We start from the raw sequence: 8,590 nt of genomic DNA, 5'->3' as shown, positions 1-8,590 counted from the left end.
GGAGAAAAAAGTCTGAAAGAAACACTGAGGCCTACATTTGCTGTTACATTAAACTATCCGAGCTGTATTAATATAATGAATATAATAGTGTATCATTATTATTACCTCTTTCAAATTCTCTTTCAAAAATAGATGTATAAACGTAACAGTAATATTTAATTGTAATATAGGAACATTTGAACCTGAAATATTTAATATACTGTTGATAAACACAAATTTCTCTTACGTTTAAGAGCGATTATTTCATTTTCACATAGTAAAACTATTTCGCTATTTAATTAAAACCAAACTTTAAATAATAAGGTTGCGCTAATTTTAAAAATTATCCGTTTATCAAAATAAACGTATTCATATATTTAAAGATGGGGGGAGGGGGGTTGTAGAAAGCTAGCTAGCATAACTCACGTTGAATAAAATAGCCAATCAAAGTGGCTTAGCGAAGTGAAACAAAAGAGTAAAATGTTGAATTGATGTAATTATAAATACAGTTATAAATAAAAAGATATGTAGCCTTAAAAGCAAAGCATATATCAAGATCTTTACCTAAGAAATTCTGTAACAATAATTCTAACATATACAACTTCTTAATTATACGAAGCATGATTGTTTTTAATTATTATTACTGCTACTCTGAAGACTAATTTAACAGAAACACGTTTTTTAGTTCATGTCAACAATATGAATGGGTCTTCTTCTTATATAAGACCAATACAAACGTAAATAGAAATAAATAATCACTCAATTATCAAATTGAGGTAGATGTTATCAAACTGACCAAGCAAAAGTATAACACCAATGAAGATAACTCGAGACTATGTTATCTACGTGGTTGTTTGGTACAGCGCTTGAAAACATGCTCGAATTCGATTCCAGACTTAAGTAAGGACGTCCACCCAACTGTTTAGGGTACCTGGCTTATGTTTAGAAAGTAAAAACGACTGAGCGTAGTGCTGACCACACTATCTTGGCGGTCACAGAAATAGATGAGCTCTACTTCAACTGACTCACAGATCGCCAGGTCTGATAATGTAACTTTTGTGTTCTCTAGCTAATTCAAATGTAAAGGGGTTTGTTCATAGGCTATCTTCATCATACAACATGGAGTTTCTAAATATAGAATCTAGAAAAATAAACAGATCTACTCTAGCAGCTATCCTTGACTTACTATAAAAAATGCACGCTGCTTTACATATTCCTTTTATGCATAACAGCGTCCTCAAACAGAAAAAGTATGTACATACTTATGGGTATACGTAGTCTTATGTTTACATTCAGTAACAAGAGAAGCAATCCTCTTCCTTCAAAGGTTTCTAATTGTTTACAATGTGTATTACGGCCATGTTTATAAAAAAATTGTGTTGATTCATGTTACTACGTCATATGTCTTCTCCATTTGTATTGGAGATTTTTAGTGTGCTTAATATTATAGGTGTTAAAATTAAGCGGAAAATACGAACATTTCATATTTACTACTGTGGTGAATCGCTGTAATTTCCATTGTCATCATAGTAGAATCATTTTTTTTTATTTTATCTTCTATTTTATTCATCTTAAAATTATTTTTTACACACGAAAATCATATGAAAAGATTCCGGAATGTGTTTGCGTTCGAGAAATAATAGAGCTAGATCAAAAAAAGTAAAAAACATCATTGCGAATACTTTGTTTAGATAAGGCCCACTCATTTGTAAATATATGTTTCAACAGTGCTTTTTAACTCGGCGAACTCAAAAGTGAATTTTATGATTACCTATTATTTTACCTATAATTAATTATCATTTACCTAATGATTCTTTCAGGCTACCCTGGCCAAGATATGGGAGGCTCGCCCATTCATCCGAATGATACTAGATCGTGCGTTGCCGTGTATAGAATGATATGATAGCAGTGCGATCTACATCGCGAACTATCGATCGTGTTTAAAGAAAATATTCTAGGGACACAATGTCCAACTGCTTATTGCAAGTATCTTCATGGCATCTTCGAAAAATGTCTACCGTTCCCACCATTTCCACACTGACAATTGCGATTATTAATTCGTTATTTCTGGATGGATGGATGGATGTGTGTCCGCAGGTTTAAGTCGTATCTCCTCCTCAACGAAGCAATATCGAGGACTAGTTCAAAAGCAAATATGTTAAGCAAGTTTCGAGGATGATTGTGGGCCAAAAAAATTCCCGGAATTCCTTCCTGGATTTCCCGGAAAAGCCAAAAAACTCAAAAAAAATGCAGTTTTTGGCCCATATCTCGGCAACCAGACCACTTAATGACATTGACTTACCTGGCAACAAAAGACATTGACTTGACGATAACAATAACTTTACAGTAACCTGACAATTATAAAAATGTACTTCTCTTGTACCTGGCTAAAACAGAGTACTTCTGTCTTGTACCTGACTGAGACTATACTTGTGTCTTGTACCTGGCTGAGACAGAGTATTTGTGTCTTGTACCTGACTGAGACTCTACTTGTGTCTTGTACCTGGCTGAGACTCTACTTGTGTCTTGTACCTGACTGAGACAGAGTACTTGTGTCTTGTACCTGGCTGAGACTCTACTTGTGTCTTGTACCTGACTGAGACAGAGTACTTGTGTTTTGTACCTGGCAGAGACAGAGTACTTGTGTCTTGTACCTGACTGAGACAGAGTACTTGTGTCTTGTACCTGGCTGAGACAGAGTACTTGTGTCTTGTACCTGGCTGAGACAGCGGATGTCACTGAATGCAGACATTTCCGACGGGTAACTGACTAGAGCTTACAAACAAAAGCGGCTGGTCGTTGTGTTGACAACAAATCCGTGTCTGAGAAGACGATGGACTCGTTCAAATGGAGGGTCACAAAATCTTATTCTGTTTTTTTTTTTTTTACTTTCTCGTATATACGTAGTATAGAGAAAGTCTTGTAATCGTGCAAAAAAAAAAAATCGAGATTTTTGCAAATCTCAAAGTTTTACATCTCACTGATACGGAAAAACATAAATTTGCAATCTTGTCCGTACGTCTGTGTGTGTGTGTGTGTGTGTGTATGTGTGTGTGTGTCCGTATGTAAACACGATAACTTGAGTACCGTTAGAGCTAGGTTGATAAAATTTCATATATAAGTATTTTATCAAAATCGTAGATCCGTATCAACCTTTGAGCGATTTCCGATAACCGGAAGTGGTACTTTTACTACTATGAATTTTTCAAAAGCCTTTAACTTGAGTTCTATTTCAGATAGATAAATGTAATTTGATATGTCAGTAAAAGATCTAATTCTCTACCTTCTGTCAAATTTTGAGTAATTTCCGTTGACCGGAAGTACTTATTTACGCTATTTCTTTAAAAACGCATGTAAATTTATAAAGTACTAATAATATTGCGCACTATTATGCACATCTTTATTTAGCGTTCACTTGGTGTGCATTTCTTTTTTCTACGAGATTATATTTTATTTTTAAAAATTTGAGTATTTAAAATGGATTAAAAATCATGTCTAGAAGTCTATATCCCGAGTTGCCATCCCCCGTAGTGTTATATTAGAATATTCGAGAAAGTTTAGGGGAGATCACTCCCGGTTTATTTTTTTACGTTTTAATGAGATTGAACATGTCTACATAAAAAATCTGAATGCATTTTCGTTGTAATATTCACTAAATACGTTTATTTATCTTACAACTTACTTTAGTTAATTTAGCGTATTTTATTTATTTTGGTCTGATCCTTTTCACTACATGAGTAACTAAGGTTAAACTTGTGTGTATTTTAATCAGGCCTTTTATTTTGTAGGGTCTACAGTACAAATCCTGTTGAACATTGTATTTTTGTCTCTGAAATATTGATTTAGCTGAATCTTCGGGGTCGGCGTGGTCGAGTCGGTAAAGCTCATGGTTGCTAAACCGAAAAGTCTCGAGTTCGAACCCTCGGGCAGATGAGGCTCGTTAGCTGGGGACAGCCGCTCTTCTAGGAGAGACAACTCCAAAATTAAACAACTGCTGCCTTGTAGTTTGTTCTTGGTTGGACAAAGGCTATGGAAGCAAATCCAAAAAGAAAAGCAGGCTGAAATCGGAGTCAATGGCCTCAATGGCGCATAACCAGTTGACACGTAACGCTTAATTGTGTTGGAGGCGTGGTCGAGTCGGCAAAAAGCTCATGGTTGATAAATTCGAACAAAGTCTGGCAGATAAATCTCGATCCCCTTCAAAACTAATAATTAAGAACGAAGAAGAAGAAAGAAGAAGAAAAGCTGAATCTTCGCATGTCTACTTAATAATTATGTTTAATGCGTAACCGTGATAATAGTCTCATATTTTAAACTTTGTTTAGTTTAACAACCATACTTGCTAATACATTTAACAAATAAAATCATTTAAAATATTGAATGTGTACAGAATTTTGTATACTAAAAGGTTTTTAAGTTTTAATTGAAAAATGTTGTGTTATTCCAATTGAAAGTTTAGCGTGTGAGTTGTTTTGCTTTTTTCCCCCACACAGCATCAACGGCGTGGTCTAGCGATAGATACATAGACTATGTAGAATGTTTGGAGTTCAATTTAATAAAATGTTCATGAGTTCACCCAGCTCTGATGGGTTCATAACTCACATTAGGAAAAGGTAGGGCGGCTGAGCATAATGCTGACAACACTACCCTTTCATATTCCGAGTCACAGAAACAGGTTAACTCTACTTCACCTGCCCCATTGTCTGGAGTTCAAACTGGGTTCAGGTCAGCAAGCTCTGATGAGTATCTCACTCACGTTAGGGAAAGTAAATGCGGCTGACCACACTCATATGCAGAGGTCACAGAAACACGTTAACTCTACTTCACTTTCCCTATGGACCGTCAGGTTCCAAAAGTGAACACAGACCTATGCCTTGTCAGACTTTCTTGTAAGTAGTTGGACTGTGGCTTTCTGTTGTTTGCCGTTACTCATCAATGCTTCCATTCTGTTAGTGAATGACAGTACCACATGTGTTACTTCTAACTTGTGGGTAAAGGGTGTTTTGTGCTCACCGCCTACACAACTTTTAGTTTATCGGGTGGGTTGTCTTGTGAAAGCAAAAGGCGGGAGTCGACAGTCTATTTATCCCCACTTTTACAGTTCAACTAAAAGAGTTAGAGTCGATTCCTTTGTATCATTCACCTTTTTCATGTGTTTTGTCAATATAATTTGACACAGGCTTTATGAATCAGTAAAGATCTGCTGTTATGTTTACTAAATGGTCCGTTTTCAAACAATAATACGACATACAAAACTATACAAGATACTTAATAAAAATAATTTAGTTTTATAATAACAAGTTTATTTTAAAAGATAAATAAAACAAAATACAATAACCAGATATTTAACAATCCCCAGCAAACAGGTCAACTCTTCTGCCAAACTCCGCAACCAACTGTCGTACACATACACACGACACAGCACACGTCAACTATCAGTCTCCACGTGAACACCTATCATTCCATAACACAACACAGTCAAGGGCTACAACTATGTACACATTAGCAGTGCCGGTCTTTGGATAACACAATCAGGGGAGGCTACAAGTGAGGGACCCAACTTCCCTCCCCTTCACATCACTTCTTGTAAGAAATCCACTGTTTACAATTTAATTTGCCGCAACCAAACGGATGTTCCAACTCTCGACGAGTTCTAGAAATACAATCAGTCGCATTCGGGCAAGTAATATTCGGGCGTATGTCGTATTTGCGCATGCGTCCATTCGAGTGTTCGTCGCATTTGGTCAAGTGTCCATTCGGGCGTTTGTCGCGTTCGGGCAAGCGTACATTCGAAAAATTGTTTTTTTGGGCTTTTTTTTTTTAAATGCGTTCATCCATATTTGTGGAAAAGGCGATCTAATGAATTAACAAGTTAAGAAAGTTTAAACTTGGGTCTATTTAATTGATCTGTGTTATATGGGTCTGTAAGTCTTAGTAATATGAGTTTTTTATGCGTATGTGTATTAATTGGATCTTTTTCTGTGTAACATGCTCTGTATATAAGTCCCTGTTACATTTATGTAACAAAATTTTAAATATATGAGTTAATTTAGTTTTGGTCTGTACTATGCCTTTACGATACTGTACTACATTGGAAATTGTTTGTTTTTTCTGTTTCTAAAGTGTTTTTTAATGGACACATTCAATGTTTGATATTAAAATTTACGACGGACTGTAAAGGAATTTAAAGTAACTTTACTAGAGTGTAGGCAAAATATAATTGAATAAATGTGTGTTATTACACACATTTGATAACTTTTGTAATGGAGATGTATACATAGACAAGGGACGCAATACTGTTCACTCAAGAAAATGACTGGATGTAAAAAAAATGTAAAAAAAATGTTTAATCATTACAATATATTCTATAGTCTCCAGAAAAGATAATTTAATTTCGTTGTAATATTCACTAAACACTTATATTTAGCTTAAAGCCTATTTTAGGTAATTTAGCGTATTTTATTTATTTTGGTCTGCTCCTTTCCACTACATGAGTAACTAAGGTCAAACTTGGGTGTATTTTAATCACGACTTTTATAATGCAGGGTCTACAGTACAAATCACGTTGTACATTGGTTTTTCTTTACCCAAAATATTGATTTAGCTGAATCTTCACATGTCTACTTAATAACTATATTTCATACTAATACATTTTACAAATAAAATCATTTAAAATGTTAACAGAATTGCAATTATGCTCGTTTTGTATACTAAACGGTTTTTTAAAGTTTTAATCGAAAAACTTTGTGTTATGTCATTTGAATGTTGAGAGTTGTTTTTCTTATTTACCCTCACGCTACATCAACAGCGTGGTCTAGCGATAAATACCTAGACTGCTAACTCAACTGTTTGGAGTTCAAGTCGGTAGAACGTTCATGATTTCACCCAGCACTAATGAGTACCTAACTCGAGTTAGGGAAAGTAAAGGCGGCTGACCACACTATCCACTCATATGCCGAGGTCACAGAAACACGTTAACTCTACTTCACTTTCCCTATGGACCGTCAGGTTCCAAAAGTGAACACAGACCTACGCCTTGTCGGACTTTCTTGTAGGTAGTTGGACTGTGGTTTTCTGTTGTTTATCGTTACTCATCAATGCTTCCATTCTGTTAGTGAATGGCAGTACCACACGTATCACTTCTAACTTGTAAGGAAAAGGGGGTTTTGTTCTCACCGCCTACACAACCTTTAGTTTATCGGGTGGGTTGTCTTGTGAAGGCAAAATGTGGGAGTTGACAGTCTATTTATCCCCTCTTACAGAATTCAATTGCTTTATTCGATTCCTTTGTACCATTCACCCTTTTATATGTTTGGTCAATATAATTTGACAAAGGTTTTATGAATTTGTAAAGATCTCCTGTTAGGTTTACCAACTGCCTCCGTTTTTCAAGCAACATTATACTTTTTTTCTCCTGATGACCAGAGGCAGCCATTTTCTAATGCCCTTGTAACCTTTTTTTGTCAGTGTGGACCGTACCAAACTTTATTCCGATTCTCTCATATGGAGATTTTCGTATGTATCTCGAGATCTTATGGTTGCTTTAATTTCACCATAGTAATAGTGACCTTTTATCTACAAAATAGGCACCCCGGCCGTGACAGAGAAGTGTGAAAAAAAACTCTCTTTTATTCACGAAACATGTGATATGTAGCCTACAACTAATTAATGTACAACATGAAGCCGTAAAAAAGTATTACACAATTCATGACACAATTGTTAATAGAGAAATAAAAACATTTTCTCAAGAAATATAAACTATAAAATAATACAGGATTTTTTGAAAGCAAGAGTTGTTTTTCTGTAATACCGTTTCATTAGATACCGTGTTCTAATTTTGATTTGTGATGTTTATTTGTGTTTCAGCTTATGTTATGTAAGAGTTAAAAAAAAAACAACTTGTACACTATTTGTAGTTGCCTACAACAATAGGTTGTTTATAATGAAATGGGAGACGTCTTATTATTTAAATACATCCTAAAGTTTACCTGGCATGCACATGAAAATTGTGATGGATACGATGATTGTACTGTGGATCTAAGTTGGGCACAATGATTAACATTAACTGCACTTATAACCGTTGTATACGCTACTAAACCATGTCAAACACATTATTCATTACAAATTAAAATTAAGTTGCAATTTTCACATTTCCAGTTTAAACATTTAATTAAATGTTAAAAATAAGATAGTAAAACACTGTGTAAAGAAAAATAAATTCATTTCCAACTTTTAAATGTATGTTTAATAGAATACTTTGAAAACTATAACATATTTTTTTAAAAATATTTAAGTATGAAATTTATAATACGAATAATATTTGTAAAGAAGAGTTCAAATTGAAATTAGTGTTGTAACGCATTTAAAAAAATTAAAACAAAACTCAATGAAAGCGTATGATAAAAAACATGCGATGCAGAATATGTAACAGTAGAGTCTATGACTTCCAATGTTGATACTCAGGGCATACACACATCAGACAGTTGAGCTGTACTCTGCTCGATGCCTCTCTGTAGAGATCACTGCTTCAGTGTAGAGTTTCATTGTCTCGTACACAAGTATATACTGTTGCTGTAGGTAAACAAAGAACATATATATCATAGGCTTTTTT

Source organism: Physella acuta, unplaced genomic scaffold (genome assembly GCF_028476545.2).
Source record: "Physella acuta isolate Inbredline_101_S28 unplaced genomic scaffold, ASM2847654v3 ptg001065l, whole genome shotgun sequence".
NCBI classification, from domain to species: domain Eukaryota; kingdom Metazoa; phylum Mollusca; class Gastropoda; family Physidae; genus Physella; species Physella acuta.
This window is presented reverse-complemented; position numbering follows the sequence as displayed.